At 37.8% G+C, this 21,846-nt stretch overlaps 1 pseudogene; it reads left to right on the top strand.

Moving 5' to 3' along the window:
• The first annotated feature begins 9,803 nt into the window (after positions 1-9,803).
• The window catches only part of LOC124993627 (maternal embryonic leucine zipper kinase-like), a 67,814-nt pseudogene continuing 55,771 nt past the window's right edge, over positions 9,804-21,846 (top strand).

The following is a 21,846-nucleotide window of genomic DNA, read 5'->3' as shown; positions in this document are numbered from 1 at the left end:
AGAGACCTCAGTAGTAATTTAATCTAATAACCCACTTTAAAGAAATTTGTTGTTCAAAAACTGAGTATTTTTTACTCAATTGTTACTGCAAGTAAGTGACAATAATTTACCTCTAACTCAAGTACAAACCTTTATTTCCTACTTAAGATGTTCTTTTTCTTTTCTTTGTCTTAGTACTTTTTTTTGTAAACAAATGAGTAAAACACAAACAAAATGCTGAGATGGAAGAGTTGATAGTTTCAACAAGAGGAAGCCTAAGGATACATGTTGTTTCTCTATTTGTACATAGAGTCAAGGCACACCATTTGTGTAATCATAAATTTCATAGGGTGATGTTGTTTGATTCATTAGTTATTTTTTCCCTTCCCCCCCACCCCTCCCACCCCTCTTTTCCCTCTATACAGTCCTTTCTTCCTCCATTCTTACCACTCTCCTTATCCCTAACCCTAAACCTAACCCGAAACCTAAATCTAACCCCTCCCACCCTCCATTATATGTCCTCATCCGCTTATTAGCGAGATCATTCATCCTTTAGTTTTTTGAGATTGGCTTATCTCACTTAGCATGATATTCTCCAACTTCATCCATTTGCCTGCAAATGCCATAATTTTATCATTCTTCATGGTGGAGTAATATTCCATTGTATATATATGCCACAGTTTCTTTATCCATTCATCAATTGAAGGACATCTAGGTTGGTTCCACAATCTGGCTATGGTGAATTGAGCAGCAATGAACATTGATGTGGCTATATCTCTGTAGTATGCTGATTTTAAGTCCTTTGGGTATAGGCCAAGGAGTGGGATAGCTGGGTCAAATGGTGGTTCCATTCCAAGCTTTCTGAAAAATCTCCATACTGCTTTCCAGAGTGGCTGCACTAATTTGCAACCCCACCAGCAATGTATGAGTGTACATTTTTCCCCACATCCTCGCCAACACCTATTGTTGTTTGTGTTCTTGATAATCGCCATTCTAATTGGGGTGAGATGGAATCTTAGGGTAGTTTTGATTTGCATTTCTCTTATTACTAGAGAGGTTGAACATTTTTTCATATATCTGTTGATTGCTTGTACATCTTTTTCTGTGAAGTGTCTCTTCATTTCCTTAGCCCACTTGTTGATTGGATTATTCGTATTCTTGGTGTAGAGTTTTTTGAGTTCTTTATATATTCTGGAAATTAGCGCTCTATCTGAAATATGAGTTGCAAAGATATTCTCCCACTCTGTAGGCTCTTCTTCACATTACTGATAGTTTCCTTTGCTGGGAGAAAGCTTTTTAGTTTGAATCTATCCCAGTTGTTGATTCTTGCTTTTATTTCTTGTGCTATGGGAGTCCTGTTAAGGAAGTCTGATCCTAAGCTGACAAGTTGAAGATTTGGACCTACTTTTTCTTCTATAAGATGCAGGGTCTCTGGTCTGATTTCAAGGTCCTTGATCCATTGTGAGTTGATTTTTGTGCAGGGTGAGAGATAGGGGTTTAATTTCATTCTGTTGCATATGGTTTTCCAGTTTTCCCAGCACCATTTGTTGAAGAGGCTATCTTTTCTTCATTGCATATTTTTGGCCCCTTTGTCTAGTATGAGAAAATTATATTTATTTGGGTTTGTGTCCATGTCCTCTATTCTCTACCATTGATCTACCTGTCTATTTTGGTACCAATACCATGCTTCACTCTTGCTACTGAGGATTGCTTTAGCTATTCTAGGTTTTTTATTCTTCCAGATGAATTTCATAATTGCTTGCTCTATTTCTGCAAGGTACATCATTGGGATTTTAATTGGAATTGCATTGAATCTGTATAGCACTTTAGGTAGTATGGCCATTTTGATAATATTAATTCTGCCTATCCAGGAACATGGGAGATCTTTCCATCTTCTAAGGTTTTCTTTAATTTCTTTCTTTAGTGTTCTGTAGTTCTCATTGTAGAGGTCTTTCACCTCTTTTGTGAGATTGATTCCCAAGTATTTTACTTTTTGCGATGCTATTGTGAATGGGGTAGTTTTCCTAATTTCTCTTTCTGAAGATTCATCACTTATGTATAAAAATGCATAGGATTTATGAGCATTGATCTTATATCCTGCTACTTTACTGAGTTCACTTATGAGTTCTAAAAGTTTTCTGGTGGAATTAGTTCTAAAAGTTTTCTGTCATCAGTGAACAGGGATAGTTTGAGTTCTTCTTTTCCAATTCGTATCCCTTTAATTTCTTTGGTTTGTCTAATTGCTCTGGCTAGAGTCTCAAGGACGATGTTGAATAGAAGTGGTGAAAGAGGGCATCCCTGCCTTGTTCCAGTTTTTAGGGGGAATGCTTTCAGTTTTTCACCATTTAGAATGATATTGGCCATGGGTTTAGTGTAGATGGCCTTTATAATGTTAAGGAATGTTCCCACTACCCCAATTTTTCCTAGTGTTTTGAGCATGAAGGGATGCTGTATTTTATCGAATGCTTTTTCTGCATCTATTGAAATAATCATGTGATTCTTAACTTTAAGTCTGTTGATATGGTGAATGACATTTAGTGATTTCCGAATGTTGAACCAACCTTGCATCCCTGGGATAAAACCCACTTGATCGTGGTGCACTATCTTTTTAATATATATTTCTATGCGATTTGCTAAAATTTTGTTGAGAATTTTTGCATCGATGTTCATTAAGGATATTGGTTTGAAATTTTCTTTCCTTGATGTGTCTCTGTCTGGTTTAGGTATCAGGGTGATATTGGCTTCATAGAATGAGTTTGGGAGGGTTCCCTCCTCTTCTATTTCATGGAATAGTTTGAGGAGTATTGGAATGAGCTCTTCTTTAAAGGTTTTGTAGAACGTGGCTGAGAACCCATCTGGTCCTGGACTTTTCTTTGTTCGTAGGTTTTTGATGACCTCTTCTATTTCATTGCTTGAAATTGATTTATTTAAGTTGTGTATGTCCTCCTCGTTCAGTTTAGGTAATTCATATGTCTCTAGAAATTTGTTGATGTCTTCGAGGTTTTCTGTTTTGTTGGAGTATAGATTTTCAAAATAGCTTCTAATTATGTTTTGTATTTCACTCGTGTCTGTTGTGATGTTTCCTTGTTCATTCCGAATTTTAGTAATTTGAGTTTTCTCCCTCTTTCTCTTTGTTAGTGTGGCTAAGGGTTTATCAATTTTGTTTATTTTTTCAAAGAACCAACTATTTAGTTTGTTAATTTTTCCAATTGTTTCTTTTGTTTCAATTTCGTTGATTTCGTCTCTGATTTTAACTATTTCCTGTCTTCTACTACTTTTGGTATTGGTCTGCTCTTCTTTTTCTAGGGCTTTGAGCTGTAGTGTTAAGTCGTATATTTGTTGATTTCTACTTCTTTTGTTGAATGCGCCCCATGAAATAAATCTTCCTCTAAGTACTGCTTCATAGTGTCCCAGAGATTTTGATATGATGTGTCTTTGTTCTCGTTTACTTCTAAGAATTTTTTTATTTCCCTCCTGATGTCTTCTGTTATCCATTCATAATATAATAGTGTATTATTTAATCTCCAGGTATTGGAGAAGTTTCTGTTTTTTATTCTGTCATTTATTTCTAATTTCAATCCATTATGATCTGATAGAGTACAAGGTAGTATCTCTATCTTCTTGTATTTGCTAACAGTAGCTTTGTGGCATAAAATATGGTCTGTTTTAGAGAAGGATCCATGTGCTGCTGAGAAGAAAGTGCATTCGTTCTTTGTTGGATGGTATATTCTATATATGTCGATTAAGTCTAAATTGTTGATTGTGTTATTGAGATCTATGGTTTCTTTATTCAATTTTTGTTTGGAAGATCTATCCAGTGGTGAGAGAGGTGTGTTAAAATCGCCTAGTATTATTGTGTTGTGGTCTATTTGATTTCTGGAATTGAGAAGGATTTGTTTGACGTATGTGGATGAGTCAATGTTCGGGGCATAGATATTTAAGATTGTTATGTCTTTCTGATTTATGCTTCCCTTAAGCAGCATATGATGTCCTTCTTTATCCCTTCTGACTAGTTTTGGCTTGAAGTCCACATTATCTGAAATGAGAATGGATACTCCAGCTTTTTTGCTGTGTCCATGTGCATGGTATGTTTTTCCCCATCCTTTCACCTTTAGTCTATGGGTATCTCTTTCTATGAGATGAGTCTCTTGCAGGCAGCATATTGTTGGATTTTTCTTTTTAATCCAATCTGCCAGTCTATGTCTTTTGATTGATGAGTTCAGGCCATTAACATTCAGGGTTATTATTGTGATATGATTTGTATTCCCAGTCATTTGACTCATTTTTGTTTTTTGACATGATTTGGTTTCTCCTTTATTTGGCTATTCCTTTAGGCTAGCACCTCCTGTTGCTGATTTTCATCGTTGTTTTTCATCTCTACCTCATGGAATATTTTGCTGAGAATGTTCTGTAATGCTGGCTTTCTTTTTGTAAATTCCTTTAGCTTTTGTTTATCATGAAAGGATCTTATTTCATCGTCAAATTTGAAGGTAAGTTTTGCTGGGTATAAGATTCTTGGTTGGCATCTGTTTTCTTTCAGGGCTTGGTAAATGTTGTTCCAGGCCCTTCTAGCTTTTAGGGTCTGGATTGAAAAATCTGCTGATATTCTTATTGGTTTCCCTCTGAATGTAATTTGATTCTTTTCTCTTGCGGCCTTTAAAATTCTGTCTTTATTTTGTATGTTAGGTATTTTCATAATAATGTGCCTTGGTGTGGGTCTGTTGTAATTTTGTATATTTGGAGTCCTATAAGCCTCTTGTACTTGGTTTTCCATTTCATTCTTCAGATTTGGGAAATTTTCTGATATTATTTCATTGAATAGATTGTTCATTCCTTTGGTTTGATTCTCTAAGCCTTCCTCAATCCCAATAATTCTTAAATTTGGCTTTTTCATGATATCCCATAATTCTTGTAGATTCTGTTCATGATTTCTTACCATCTTCTCTGTTTGGCCAACTTTGTTTTCAAGATTAAATATTTGTCTTCAATGTCTAAGGTTCTGTCTTCCAGGTGTTCTATCCTATTGGTTATGCTTTCTATGGAGTTTTTAACTTGGTTTATTGTTTCCTTCATTTCAAGGATTTCAGTTTGTTTTTTTTTTTTCAGTATCTCTAACTTTTATTGAAATGATCTCTTTCTTCCCGTATTTGGTCTTTTAACTGTTGATTGGTGCGATCATTTAATGCCTGCATTTGCTCTTTCATCTCCTCCTTCAATGCCTGCATTTGCTCTTTCATCTCCTCAATTGCTTCTCTGATTGTTTTAATTATGTACATTCTGAACTCCCTTTCTGACATTTCTTCTGCTGTGCTGTCATTGGGTTTTATTGATACAGTATCTAGGTTTGTTTGGGACATTTTCTTCCCTTGTTTTCTCATATTGGTCAACTGTCAGTGGGACCCTGAGATATTGCAGATTTCTTCTATTGGCTTATAGTGTCCCGGTAGATTTCCAGTGTATCACCTCCCAACCTTCAGTAGCCTGAAGTCTTGGAGGAACTTGATAATGCAGTGCTTCCGAAGAAAGCTGCCCCTAGCCCCCTACTGGTTCCAGGGCTTGGAGCTGGCTCTGTGTGGAAAGGCTCTCACTGGGGGCCTGCACCGTGCAGTTGGCCGTGTGGGAGGAGCCCACCGCTGGAGTGTGGAAGGCTACCTGGGGAAGACTCTAGCTGCCCTACCCTGCTCTGATAAGCCACCCCTATCTGTGCCTGCCGCCCAGGCCAAGTTTTGCCCAGTAGGGGAGACTCACCCCGTGACTCTCTTTTTGTCCAAGTCTCTCAATGCCTCCCCTTCTTGAGTCCTGGGTTCTGGAGCAACTGGAGATGCAGGCACCCTCTAGTCCGCCATCTTGGATCACCCCGTGGAAAGAGCCTGTGGCCAGAGGGGACAGGGCCGCCTGGAGAAGTCTCTGGCTGCCCTGCCCTTGTCCCAGAGGCTGCCTGCGGGGCGGAGCTCTCTGCTGGCTCGGGGACTTGTGGCTGGCTCTGTGTAGAAAGGCTCTCACTGGGTGGTCTGCTCCAAGAAGCTAATCTTGAAAGGCACCTCCCACAGGAGGGAGCAGGACTGTTTGGGGAAGTCCCTGGCTGCCCTGTCCTGGTCCCTGAAGCTGCCTGCGGGCTGGAGCTCACCGTACTGGCTCCCGGACTTGGAGCTGGTTCTGTGCAGAAAGGCTTTCACTGGGGGGCCTGCTCCGAGAAGCTGGAGAAGCTGGCCATGTGGGAGGAGTTCACTGCCGGAGTGAACAGGACTAACTGGGGAAGACTCTAGCTGCCCTACCCTGCTCTGATAAGCCGCCCCTATCCAGGCCTGCCACCCAGGCTGAGCTTCTCCCGGTGGGGGAGATTCACCCCGTGGCTCTATTTTAGTCCAAGTCTCTCAATGCCTGCCCTTCTTGAATTCTGGGTTCTGGAGCGACAGGAGATGCAGTCACCTTCTAGTCCACCATCTTGGATCGCCCGTGGAAATCAAGATGTTCTTTAAAGAAAGTCTTTTATTTCTTCCTTTTCTCACCTAACACACAGATCACAAATACTCTCCAAAAGTAGACTGGATATAGAGAATGAAATGATGTTATATAGATGTAGGTGCTTTATGCATAGTTTAAGTCACTTGTGACCAACTGAAATAAACTTAGTTTATATGGAAGCAACAGGTACTTCAGGTCAAGGTTAAGGAGAAGGGCCATGATCTTTCTTTGTTAGATCAAAATATTGGGGTCCTTAAACCATGGTTCTGACTTTTGAAAGCACTAAAATATTCTCATGGATGTTTAAAGAAATCTCCCAAAGTTTCTCAATATTACCTGTCTTGATTTCTTTTCCTATACTAGTAACCAAAGTAGGAAAATCTATATTTTCTATATCAAGAGATCTTCAGTGAATGCAATATACTGAAACACTATAAGATTCACATTTTAATTCTGACCTCCAATGACATAAAAGTAGAAAGAAGTTAAAAACAAAAAAGTTAAGATATGCATTCTATAGAATTAGAGCAATCCTTCCTGAGCATTAAGATTAAAAATATGTAGTTTGACATCATTGCTTTTTTCATTCATTAATTCATTCAGCAAATACTTATGTCCTATGAGCTAATTTCTATGGTAAGTGCCAAAATATATAACAATGACAAGTGATTCTGTTCTTTAAAATCTGTTCTCTACTGGGCAAAATACATGAAGCAGAATGTAAATTATTCCTATATGCCAAAGGTAGATATGTTCAGCATCTACTTTGCCTACAGCAGAATTTGGTTTTACTCTAACAATAACTGAAATAGAATTGAATCAGATATAACCCCTCTCCCTCTCCAAAAAACCTAGTATTTGATGAGGGGAAGACTAAGTGAAAGAAAGAAAGACAGAGAGAGAGAGAGAGAAAGAGAGAGAGAGAGAAAGGAAGGAAGGAAGGAGGAAAGGAAGGAAGGAAGGAAGGAAGGAAGGAAGGAAGGAAGGAAGGAAGGAAGGAAGGAAGGAAGGGAGGGATGGAAGGAGGGAGGGAAAGAAAAAAGAAGGAAGGAAAGAAGAAGGAAAGGAAGGAGGGAGGAAGTGAGAGAGAGGAGGGAAGGAGGGACTAAGGAAGGAAGGAAGAAAAGAAAAGGAAAAGAAAATAAAAGAAACAGAAGGAAGGATGGGAATTTGGCTTAAGTGGTAAAGCTGTCCAGAACAGGTTGGTACTTACAGCTGGAGAGATAAGGACTTCCTTCAAGGGATCACAGTTGACCTCAAAAAGTGTGTAGGATTTACATGTATGGAGATAAAGAAAATGTTTCAAGATGATGGAACTGTATTTTAAAAAAGAAAGAAAGAAACAGGAAAGCAGAGGGCACATCTATGAAAGTCCATTTTCTCCATTTGAAAGTTACAAGGAGATAAGAAAAAAGGTATAATTTGGAACATCAGAGTCCCTGAATGCCAAGCTGATGGAGAAACACTACCATTCAAACCCATTTTTACCTCAATTCAAGCCAAGGAACTAATCACTCATGAAGTGATTGAATACTCAATTTTATGATTATTTTATTAAAATCAAAATGAATGAAATAAATCCTTATCCTTAAGTATAGATGAACTCTTTTTATTCAGTCAGTTTTCTAAAGAAAAAGTAGGTCCAAATCTTCAACTTGTCAGCTTAGGATCAGACTTCCTTAACAGGACTCCCATAGCACAAGAAATAAAAGCAAGAATCAACAACTGGGATAGATTCAAACTAAAAAGCTTTCTCCCAGCAAAGGAAACTATCAGTAATGTGAAGAGAGAGCCTACAGAGTGGGAGAATATCTTTGCAACTCATACTTCAGATAGAGCACTAATTTCCAGAATATATAAAGAACTCAAAAAACTCTACACCAAGAATACAAATAATCCAATCAACAAATGGGCTAAGGAAATGAAGAGACACTTCACAGAAAAAGATGTACAAGCAATCAACAGATATATGAAAAAATGTTCAACCTCTCTAGTAATAAGAGAAATGCAAATCAAAACTACCCTAAGATTCCATCTCACCCCAATTAGAATGGTGATTATCAAGAACACAAGCAACAATAGGTGTTGGCGAGGATGTGGGGAAAACGGTACACTCATACATTGCTGGTGGGGTTGCAAATTAGTGCAGCCACTCTGGAAAGCAGTATGGAGATTTTTCAGAAAGCTTGGAATGGAACCACCATTTGACCCAGCTATCCCACTCCTTGGCCTATACCCAAAGGACTTACAATCAGCATACTACAGAGATACAGCCACATCAATGTTCATTGCTGCTCAATTCACCATAGCCAGATTGTGGAACCAACCTAGATGTCCTTCAATTGATGAATGAATAAAGAAACTGTGGCATATGTATATACAATGGAATATTACTCTGCCATGAAGAATGATAAAATTATGACATTTTGCAGGCAAATGGATGAAATTGGAGAATATCATGCTAAGTGAGATAAGCCAATTTCAAAAAACCAGAGGACAAATGATCTCGCTGATAAGCGGATGTTGACATATAATGGGGGGTAGAAGGGGTTAGCGTTAGGGTTATGGTTAAGTTTAGGGTTAGGGTTAAGGAAGGTGACAAGAATGGAGGAAGGAAGGACAGGGGGGAAAGAGGGGTGGGAGGAGTGGGGGGAAGGAAAAAAATAACAGAATGAATCAAACAACATTGCCCTTATTAAATTTATGATTACACAAAAGGTATGCCTTGACTCCATGTACAGAGAAACAACATGTATCCCATTTGTTTACAATAAAAATAAATAAATAAAGAAGTCAGTTTTCTAAAAACAACAATAGTTATACCTTTAAATTTTTCATTATGGGTCAGGTCATCTATCCTTGGCAGTGCCAGCAAGTACTGAGCTGCTGGTACTATTCACAACCTGGAAAGAAGAATGCAGTCTGAGCATAAATGTTCATTTTTATTGATCTACTATGTGCCCATTGTCCAGGTGCCTCTTGATTGGGCAGGAGAAGCTATTGTCTAGTCCTTGGTGAGAGAGGACTATGTACTAGGACTTTCTCAGAAAAGAATGAGCCAGATCTGCAGCAAACATCATCTCCTATCAGGGAACAGAACTATTCTGGCAGCAACATCCATCCACTAGAATTTCATAGTGCACCACACACTTACCCACATGCACACAATACCAGGTCCAAACATTAAAGCAAGCTACGTCCCCTAACCAACAACCATCTTTCCTTTTTATTCACAAATACTATGATCCACAAATTTCATGGTTTAAAATGGAGCAATTAGCTTACAGTAAAAAAGCTCATTGACAGTTTATGCATCTTTGGACAGCAAGGAACCTCCACCCCAACCCACCTATAGGACCATGATGCAGGTAAGCCAACTTAGCAACAGAGCCTGGCACTTGTTGTTTTATTTTCATTTTGGTTTTTGAGTCTAGCCTCTACTACCTTATGATTTATGTGAACTTACACACATCACTCAATCATCACTAAGAGCATAATAATGTCTTCCTTACTCTATCATTGTAAGGATTACATGAGAGTAAGCTTGTAACCTTGCATGTAAAGTAGGTGCACATGCTGTCAGTCACTGTTAGTTAACATTTTATTAAGCAGCTATTGTTAAATGAGGTGATAGAAAAGACAGAGATACAGATGTATTGGTAAGGGTTCTCTAGAGGAACAGAACTAACAGGATGGAAGTGTGTGTGTGTGTGTATGTGTGTGTGTGTGTGTGTGTGTGTGAGAGAGAGAGAGAGAGAGAGAGAGAGATTATTAAAAGGGCATTTATTACGTTGACTTACATGATCAGAAGCTAGATAGTCCCACAATGGACATCTGCAGGTTAGAGAGCTGGAGGAACCAGTAGCTGCTCAGTCCAAGAAGCTGAAACCTCAGAACAAGAGGGATCAATAATGCCACTGCAGTCTGGGACTAAAGGCCTGAAAACTCCCCAGAGAGTCACTGATTTGAGTGTGCTTTGGAGTCTGATGTCCTCAGGTGATCACAGCTGCAATCAATGAATCTGCTCAAGAAGAATTGAGTTTGTGTCTGCAGCTGCTTCCTTGTTCTTCCAACTTTTGTTGCATCCAAGCCTCCAACCTATTGGACTGTGCTGCCCACGATTACAGCAAACTTCAGTTTGCTGTTCCACATGCCAATCATTCCTAGACACACCCTCACTGAGGCTCTCAGAAGCCCTCCGAATCTTAGGCATCTCTTAATCCAATCAAGTTGACAATTCCAATTAACTACCCCCAAGGTCTCTTCTGAAACATTTGAGAAAGATCAAGTGTGATAACTATTTGTAGTAACTGTGTATAGCTATGTTCTCTGTCTACCTGGCATCAGATAATGTGATATATTTAAATAGCTTTACAGACCAGCATCAATTTAGGCCATACCACAATGCTCTAATGGGGTGGGGTGGGGAATGGCAGTTCTGAGAGACAGACACTTTAGTTAAGAAGTAGCTCTCTCTAGAGGCTGATTTGGAATGAAAGAAGCTATATTTAGCCCAATTAAGCAAAAGTTTCTTTAATTAGGTTGAAAATTTTGATTTTCAAGGGTAGAAAAGACCACTGGACTTCCTTCAGAATCTTGTCAGAAGAAAGGAAACAAGCGGAATGACAGACAGAGAGGGGTTCTAAGGCAAAGGACTCATGAAACAGCTACTAAACTGTGTGTTTACAAGGATGTCTCCTTATTTTTATGTAGCATGTGTCTTGAGGAGAGAAGTTTTTGATTTTCTAATTTCTCTTGACAGGCTCATATTTATTGATATTTCTATTCATGTGATTTGATAAAGTTACATTTTTCTATAGGGGTTGATAGTATACATTATTAAAATAAATTTAATTAAAACACAATGACAGTCAGTGCTGTTCACTGAGCACCTACTGTGTCCCTGGAGCATTGTAAGCTTTGCCTTCAACAACAGGACTGGAGGTGTGAGGATGCTCACCGTGCACATAAGGAAGATGAGGGTTGTCGTGGTGAAGAGCCTGATTCAAAGACACACACCCAGTGAAGGACAAAAGTAACCTCTGAAGCTGAACTTGCCAAGCATCACAAGTAATATAGAATGAGTTTATATTTCATATCTAGAATTAGCATGGAAACGTGAGATGAGCTCTTGGAAAATATTTAATTAACTGACAAAAATATTTAAAAGTTGGGAGTTTAATCATTTTAGACCCAGGAGAAACTTAGAGGTCAAATCCAAAGTCCTTGTTTGCCAGGTGGGGAAATTTAGATCAAGAGAGGGAAGATAACTTACTCAAGGCAACAAAGTACATGAAAACGCTGATATAAAATTTTAGGTCACCTAAACCCTGCTCTAATGGTTCCTGAGGGGCCATGGACAGACACGAGCTTGGCCAACAAACTAAGGAGTTAGTTGCAGCGGCCGTGAGGCATCTGCCTGGACCTCTTTCTCCTTCCCTGGGTTCTGCTAGGTCTCCTCTGCTGTCCCCAGGTCCCTGAGGGGAGGCTCCCTGCTGCTGCCCCACCCATGGTTAGAAGCCCAACATCCATGCCAGAACCGTCAGAGTTTCCAGGCCTCCGGCTGCAAGGCTGTGCTGGCTTCCGCGGCAGCACCAGTGAGAAGCACCTTCTCCCTGCCAGTGTCACTCTTGGTCACAAAGGCCCCAGTGGTTATGTTTGTGCCAAGAATCTCACAAAATATTTTTAAACAGGTCTGCCAGCTTCTGTGCTGCCCCACCCCCACTAATTATAGGCTGAAACCCAGTCAATGGAAACTATGAGGCTCCGGCTTGCATTCCTCTTCCACTCTGTCCCACCCAGACCGCCTTTCTCTTTTCTCAAATACAAAACAAAAAACTCCTATGTGTGTGACTAACCACAGATACAAATACCTGCTCTGTGCACCTGTGTGCATGTGTGTGTATGCACATGTGTGTGCGTGTGTATATGAGCAGCAGGGAAACAGTTAGCAAATGTTCTGCTATGCTTGGAATCAATTTGCTGGCCTTTTGAAAGTGTCAGTCACAGTTTATGACCGTTACAGCTGCACCTATAAAAGTTCTAACCGCTGGAATTTACCTTTCTAAACTTAAGAATTTCAAGATAAATTATAAAGTTCAAAACAGAATCAATCTGACCAAATTTCAGTGAGTGGCAAGACACCTGGGAGTGCCTGTCTCTGTTGCTCAGTGTCAGATGTCACAAATCTTGACTTGGATTTGGAATCAGTTGTAAGTGACTCTATTAACAGGATGTGTGTGGATAAAGCACCGAAGACTGTCTCCAGCCTTGAAGAGTCGGGTGATAAAATTCACCAAGTGTTGTCTGACCTCCTGACAAGACACCCAACATTCTTCTAGGTTTTCATCTTCCTGGATAAAGCATCCTTTAAAACACAAAAGTGAAGAAGTTCTACAATGAGTCAAGAACCATTGTTCCACACTTTCATCTTCTCCTGTGTAAACTTCCCCCAAACCCAGAGAGGTTACTTAATGCTCTGCCCAAAGACATGCAGCCTAGGGAGGCAAAGGCAGGCAAGGACCGGGTCTTCTCATTTCACACAGTATGCCATTCCAGGCACATACTTACCTGCAAGCCACCTTTCCACATGTGAAAATGCACCGGCTCTCGTGCTCTTAACCTATGTGTCCCCTCTTGTCTCTCTCCACTAATAGGTTCCTCCGTGGAGAGATATATGGTCCACTTGTTCCACTCAACAGAGGCCAGCTAAAGAGCTGGAGATTGGAGGAGGGCACAAAAAATTGTCAGATACAAAATGTTTATAACCTTGGCGGTGAAATGTGAATTCACAAGCAAGTCAAGCACCAACTCAAGGAGGTACTTGGTTAAGGACCAGATGGGTGCCACAGAAAATTCCTGCCATTCCATATTTAAACTTTTGACCTCATAAACGAGGACTTGAAATGTAATTAAAGGACCGAGTTCAAGTCCCAAAAGTCAATAAAGATTTACTTGTTTATTTTTTCACTCTAGTAATTGCTTATTTTAATACTAGAATATGTGGAGTGCAGCATGTCAATCAAAACCAAGAAAAGCAAAAATATTTTAAAGGCCAAGTATCAAACACCAAAGAATTTTGTTTTAAATTAATATTTAAATATTACATGTGAATATTGCATTAGCAATGAGAAGAGATCATGCAAATGAAGAACATTTAGTCTATATTTCTAAAATGTACTGGGTGTTGGTAAAAAATCAACATGGTAGAACTTCATGATAATAATTATGGCTACCTACTGTGTAGCAGGTACCTGGCTATTGCTTTACTTAAAACAAAATGTTTTAAGTAGATATTATTATCACATATTATCATCTATTATTATACACAAAGAAACTAATAAAATAGACTCAAAGACACTTAAAACTTGTCTAAAATGACAACTAATGTTTGGTGGAGTCAAGATATTTAAATCTCATCTGCCTGAATTCAGAGCTGTGAGCTCCTGGCTACATAATACAGCATAATATATCTGTCACCATCAGATCCTTGTCCTTCATACAACCCTGAATTTACACAGCAGAAGAATTTAGAGCAGTTAGTAAGACAGAAGTTAGATTGCAACCTAACTAGGAGTAAGAGTTTTCATTGCCAATTATAGGTTTTCCCTCCTCCTCTCGTTCAATAGGAAGTTGATAAGAAATCAGAATGTGTCTTTAGGACATGCTAACCACAGAAGCTATTTATAAGGAAAGGTGTTTTAGGAGATATATTGAGACCAACAAAGCTCTCCAAAGCAGAATAACTGGTGCTTGCCTCCATGACTATCTTTGTTGGGAGGAGGCAGGGACTTTGCTTCAGGTGCACTATAGTAAGTTTGAGCCACCATACATTGGGTTCTATTTAAGTGCAAAGCTGACAGTTCTCCAACTAAAAGAAAGTACCTGGTAAGTCAGGTACTTTGTGATTTAAAGTTGACTGATAATTATCCAACCCATAATGAGTGTTTGAAAAACATGAGATGCAAATATTTCTAGCCATAGATACAATCTATGATGGGTTCAGTCTCTGGAATATATAAATTTCCTCTTTTTTTTTTTTTTTTCTTGTACTGAGGATTGAACCCAGAGGAGCTTTACCACTGAGATACATCCCCAATCCTTTCTGTTTATTTTGAGAATGTGAGACAGGGTCTCACTAAGTTGATAAGTTGATGAGGCTGGCCTTGAACTTGTGATCCCCCTGTCTCAGTTTCCCAAGTAGCTGTGATTACAGGTGTGTAGTCACTTTTTCATTGAGTTATAATTAACATACAGTAAAATGCACACATGGTATGTGTTCAGTTTCATGAGTCTTGACAATCTTGTGCATATGTTTTACCTACTCTCCCGAACAGAGTACTGAATATCTTCATCACCCCCAGAAGTTTCCTTGAGTCCTTTCCAGGGGGCCTTCTCCACAGAGGTGGTGATTTTCTGACTCCCATCACCACCGATTAATTTTTCCTATTCTTGGACTTTAAATGCACAGAATCTGACGAGATATATATTTGCATCAAGCTTCTTTCAGTTAACATGATATTTTTGAGATTAACTTATGTTATTATATGTAATAATTGTTCATTATTTTTATTAGTGATATATTGAAATAATATATCACTTTACTATTATCCTTTTATGATCCAATACAATGGATATTTGTATCATTTCTGGAATTTAAATTTTATTGACTAGACTCCTAGAAACATTGTTGAAGTCTCTTTTGAACTTTTCACATGTCTTGAGTAAAAACTAAGAGCAGCACTGCTCAGTCATGGGGCACATCCATGTTTAACTTAATAAGAAATTGCAGAACACTTCATAATTGTGCACTGCTTCAGACTCCCACCAGCAGTGTATGAAAGTTCCAGTTGCTTCACATCATCACTGACTTTTAATGTTGTCAGTCTTCTTGATTTTTAAATATTTATAGTTTATCTCCTTGTGGTTTTTATTTTAAACATTACCTTTCTTATATGCTTATTGGCTGTTCATATATAGTCCTTTGAGAGGGGTTTTCCCACTCTTCTGTATATAACAATTTAATTTGCTGTCCAATTGGATTCAATAAGTGACAATATTTAGCTATTTGAGAGTTCAGTTATTCATCTGTCAATCCCTGTATAAGCAGTGATAGGTTTGTCTAGATGACGAGTCTTCCTGCAAGTCATTGGGCATGTTTTCTTACATTACCTTATCACTCCCAGTAATGATCTGTGCATTTACAAAAGGGGAAGAAGCAACCATTAAGCCCAGGGCTTAACAGCAGTATTCCATATGGAACCATTAAACCACTTACTAACCATCTGCTCATGGCAATGAGCCCATTCCGGTTTTATATGGCATATTTTTAATATAAAAAAGAACAGTCTCAGAGACAGATAATATACATATTTGTGAAAATACAATATTCAATCAGCAAACTACACTTGCTGAGAATGGAGCAAACCAAAGTTGCACTCACAGACCACTGCAATTGAAAAGAAATGTTGAACTCATTCAAGGGAAGATACTTAATGTTCTAGAAGAGAAGACTGAGGCCCAGAAGCTTAACTATTTTCCAAGTCAAGAACAGAGCACAGACAATTTTACTTACAGTACAGTGTTTCCTTTCATATATCATCATGCATTTAGAAAAATGGCTCCAGTGTATAGTCTAAATTAGAAGAAATTTAGAAAATCTAAACTCAGTAGGTATTTAGAAAAATGTGAAATGGACAAATAAAAACCTCCTTGGAGTCACTGAAAAATGATGGAAGCCAAAAACCCTTCCCCTCATTAACCATGTAGCTTTAAATAAATCATTCCATCTTACTATTTTAATATCCTCACCTGAAAATTGGAGTTAAAATAAACATACTGTTATATTCAGAAACAAAACTGAAGTGTAAATCAGGAGAGCCAATGAAACAGGGGAACTACTGGCTTCCAGATCTGAAAGCCCAAAGTGGCAGTTACAAGGCAATGGAACAAAAGTGTTCCATGGGAGATGGGTGAGCAAAACCAGGCTGGAGGTTTTCACTGCATGGGGGTAATCCCATATGCGAAATACGACAGAAAATAAAACTGCTTCCAACTTTACCCCTGGGGCCAGTCTTATAGGAAGATACTATCCCAAGGAAGTGGGACTACAAAAACGCAGACTGATGTGGAGCTAAGCCAGTCCGTCCTCTGCTCTAAAGTCACCAGAGAACTAAATCCCAAAACTACTATTAAAAGATCAAGCTCAACACAGGGTACACAGGGAGGTAATACCTACAAAACTACAGAACTACTGGCCAGGGAGGAAGAGAGATGGGAGTAATCCTGTGACACAAAACGGTCCCCTCTGCCCAACTTCTAAAACTGAAAAAGAAATCTGAAGTGAAGAATGCAGCCAATGAAATCAACAATCAGAACTATCAATTCAATATTTGTGAAATGAAGCCTAAGGGGCAATATGAGGAAAACTTTAAGATAAGAATGTTAGGGTACTCAAGGAAAAAAACAAAGGAGTAAAATAAGTAAAATGATATAAAGATATGAAATAAAAAAGAATATACAAGAATAGCTGGATATAAAAATTAGATTAATAAATGAACTTATCATATAGGTAAATAATATAAAAATGAAAGAACAGTCATAAATTCAGTTGCTCTGATATATATACATATACTTAATAAGAAGAGTTCCAAAAGAAGAGAATAGAGAAAACTCAAATAAAAATTTCAGAGAGGTTTCCAAACTTAAAACATAAAATAAGTCCTTACAACAAAAAAAAATTTTTGCTAACACAAAGTAATAAAGGCAAATCCATACCATGGCTCTTTTAAATGACTTTGCAAAACTTCAAGAAAAAAAGGTGAAATTCTACAAATAGCAAAAATTATACTGACTTCTCATAGTACCAATAAGTTCCAAAAAAAAAATGTCAATTTAAAGTTCCAGAGGAAGCTTGATTCACAATTCTAATTCCCCATTAAACTATCTTTATCACTCAAAGTAAGAGTAAAAGATTGGGGGTGCAAATAGATGAGTGGTAGCTTGTTTGCCTAACAAACCCAAGGGTCTGGGTTTGACCTGCAGCACTGCCAAAACAAAAACAAAATTTTTAAAAAATCAGAACCACCTCCCAAAAAGAAGGTAAAATGAATTCAATAATATAAAGAAAACTCCAATGTGTATTCATAACTATTAAAAGTGAATACAGAGATTAGGGATGTAGTTCAATGCTAGAACATTTACCTAATATGCACAAGGCCCTGAATTTGATCCCCAATACCACACACACACACACACACACACACACACACACACACACACACACAAGCTGAAAAGGAAAGTATCTGTGTCATATACACTACTTTTTAGTATATATAGCAGCATATATATTACTTTTGTGTGAATTTTGTCTCAGAAAGCAGGAAAAAGAGCACATTTGCCTTATTTTCCCTGAAACAAACATTGGAAGGAAAAAAAAAATAATATAATTGCTCACCTATTCAGGGTGAGTAGGATGGGGGAATGTGACACTTGATGAGCATACTTTTTTGAAAAGTATTTTGACATATGAACTCGTGTGAATGATTTAACCATTCAGAACATAAAATTAAATCAAGAGGACTAGAACAGAAACACCAAAACCAAAACCAAATAGAAACAACTGCAAATAAACTTGTCTCTTCTGAATAACATAACCACCCTACCTGGGGGTGGGGAGCACTATTCAAGTAACAGTTACATCCTTTGTCTTCATGCCTTCCACCCAAAGAGAAAGGTATGAGCTGCAATCAGACCTTGAATACTTCTCAGTTGTTTAGTTTTCATAGTGTTTTGAGTGTAATAATACCCAAGGAATTGTGTGTGTGTGTGTGTGTGTGTGTGTGTGTGTGAGAATATGGGTTATTGGACTGAAAGAAATAATAAATAATAAATATATAAATATATAATATGGGTGGGACTCACAGCTCTTCTTGGAAGAAGAAATACAAATGCAGAATGGGGAAAGGCAAGACAAAAACCTATAAGGTTGAAATGTAATTGAAAGAACCAGTATAAACTCATGATTCCAAATAGATATCCATTTCCTAGGTCTGTCCACTGAAAGATCATAATATAATGCCACTCCCATAGCAATGAACATGCCTATTTCTCAGATCTCAGTTTTAAATACCATTCCCAATACAGACACCAGTATTCCTTGCAAAAATGGTTAATTTGAGAACTGGAGCAGGGGACCTTGTGCCAGAGAGTAAAAACATGACTTTTGAAACTCGGAAGCATTAACAATACAGAGAAGCATGCCTTAAAAGGGTGCCCATTTTAAGATCTGGATCCATTTGAGTCTCAAAATCAATAAAGAAAGTTGTAGAGGAAGGAGTTTTTTGAGGGACAAAATGCAAAATCAAAAGTATAGCACTGCAAATGATTTATAAATATAAAAAGAAAGAAATTGGAAAACAAAAACTTGCAACCATGTGATCAAAACAAATATTACTAAAGAAGGGTCAACAGACATTGTGAGCCTTTGAATGTGATACCTTAAGAAAGAAGCCTTTTCATTTGGGGATTATACAAACCAGAAAGGAATAATCTGCATTTTTATCATAAGGAAACCTCAGAAAAACACTCGCTGAGATTCAATATTTAAAATATCTGGCCTTTACTTTTCAAAATTATTAATGACATGAAAAACAAAGAACAGATGAATATTAAAGGATAATAAAGAGACATGACAATGAAATGTAATTCATGGCCTGGATTGAATCCTGAACTGAGTCAGTTAGAGCAATTGATTACTCTGGACTTCAACCTGTATTGTATCAATGTTAAATTTCTCAAGACACTGATGAAAGAAGGGGAAGGCTTAAGTGATAGGTCCATTTATTATGCCTCTTTCTTCATGTATTTTAGAATCAAGTATAGTTACAGTATTAAATGTCCCTTTTCTCCTTCCTTCATCACTATTCGGTCTGCCTGGTATGGTCAACATTTCACATTCCCTCACCACTACTCAACTAACAGCTTAACTTCATCATCTAGGCATATGCCAAGGAGCCAAGGAGGAGAAAGATGATACCAGGCTCTAACAGTCTGCCATCCGCCCAAACCCAGCTTTGTAGAGACTCCTTTATAAAGAGATAGGCCCTGATTGTGTTTGTGGGAACCAAAATTGCATTGGATTGAACACACAGGCTAATTAGTGGATTTTGAACTTTCATTATATTATAATACCACTTTATCTTCTGAAGCTCAAAAAATATATAACTCTGTTCATTAATTTATTACAATAAGTTCATCATCTCTTCCTTTGAATACTCTCAGGCTATTATTACATGCCCAGAAGTGTCAGGCACAGGATGACTCATAGTAATATTTTTGCTGAAGAGATTACTCTGTACACAACTTGTGTACATTGTGAATGACACCTTCTGTACCTGTGTTCTTGTCTCCTGAAGTAGTGTGTGTATGTGCATACAGATACAAGGTGATACAGATGTGCAGGTGTGTGGGCACCCATGTATCCATGTGGGTAAGTATCTCTGCACTGGTATACTACTGTGTGTGTATTTATATAACACACACTGCTAAGAAAAAAATGAGTGAATGAAGTATCTTTTAAGGATCTCTTTAATTCTAAAAGTTGTTTAAGCAAAATGGAAGTTTATTGGCTCATTTAACTTAAAGTGTCCAGAGTTAACTTTAACTTTCCATTTGGAAAAGTAAGAAATGGGAACCCTCACTTGTTAGGGACTGGTCTTCAGCAGCTGCGTCAATTCTGGACAGAATTAATTTATCATTTCCTGACCTTGTGATGGGAATCTTTTCTTTGGTTACCTGATGTGGGACCTTCCACTAAGCTTCCTCTAAGGTTGTTGGTTTGTTCATTTGTTTTGACTTTTGACCTCTTTGTTCCCAAACAATTCCTAGGACAAATAACAAAGCAAGAGTTTTGTCAGATCAATATATTTGGATCCAGAATTGATCTGGGCATTTCTGTCATCTAGCAACTGGACTTTCTTCATCTCCTTAACTCTTAGCTTTGTGGCCTGTGTCTTTGCCAAAAGACAATTTGAAACAACAGGCACCCAATTATTCAAACTTTTCCCAGGCACTAAATCAGTCAGCTGCTCTCTTGTCTTGGGTCTCTGCCTTTAATCACATTAGTTTTAGAATAGGGGAAATATGTACTTTCCAACAATATAAAACTCCTGGGTATTCAGCAATCTTAGATTTCAAGCTACAAGTGAAAATAACTTTCTTAGCAAAACTGTGTTATCCTCTTTTTATTTTTTACTTTGTTACTTTTGTTTAAATTTTTTATGAGATTGTTATAGATTCACATGAAATTGTAAGAAATAATTCAGATATATCCTTAAGACACTTGGCCTAGTATCCCCTGTGGTAGCATTTTGAAACAGTGTAGCATGATATGAGAACCAGAATATTTACCTTGATATTATATACTGAGGTTAATCAAGTTTCCATAAGCAATTGAATCTTAATTATACTTATTTTTGCATTTATTCATTTTGTGTAAGTGTGTGTAATCAGTTCTCTCCAATATCATGTGTGTAAGTTCATCTATCCACCACCACAGACAATATACTCAATGGTCATATCACCAAGCCATGCCATGTTATGTCTTTTGTAATGACACACACCTCCCTCCTGGCTACACTTTCTCCATCCCTATTTCCTAGCAACCATTAATTTGTCCTTTAGTTCTAAAATTTTCTGATTTCATAAATGTCATATAAATTGTCAGTATATGACATTTTGAAATTATTTCTCAATAATTCCTTGGAGATTCCTGAGTTGCTATGTGTGTACCTTGGGGTTTATCCCTGTTTATTGCTGAGTAGTAGTCCATGTTGCGTATGGTTCTCAGTTTGCTTAACCACCTATTGAAGAACATCTAAGCTATTTCTAGATTGGGGTTATTACAAAGAAAGCTCCTCTGAATTTGTGTGCAAATTTCAAGGGAATATAAATTTTCATTTCTCTGGAATAATGCCCAAAAGTGCAACTGCTGAGATATCTGGTAGTTGCATGTTTGTTTATTTTTAAGTTAAGCATTTTCTTTTTGATCACTATACCTACACATGCAATTTAAAAAAATAGAGACTTTGCACATTTTACCATTTCCCATAATGGTAAGATCTTTAAAAAAAATGGTACAATATCACAACCAGGATGTTGACATTGATGTATTCAAGACACAGAATATTTCCATCATTAGAATGATCTCCCATAGTCCCCTTTAAGCTATAGTCACTGCCCTCTAACCCACTTTTCTCCTTAACCCCTTGTAACCAGTGATCTGCTTTCCATTTCTATAATTATGTTATTTCAAGAAAAGTATTTAAGTGGAATCATACAATTTGTTAACTTGCGGAATTGGCTCTTATTTCTTCACTCAGAATAATTCTCTCAAGATTTCTC

The sequence above is a fragment of the Sciurus carolinensis genome, chromosome 9 (genome assembly GCF_902686445.1).
Source record: "Sciurus carolinensis chromosome 9, mSciCar1.2, whole genome shotgun sequence".
Taxonomy (NCBI): Eukaryota; Metazoa; Chordata; class Mammalia; order Rodentia; family Sciuridae; genus Sciurus; species Sciurus carolinensis.
This window is presented reverse-complemented; position numbering and strand designations above follow the sequence as displayed.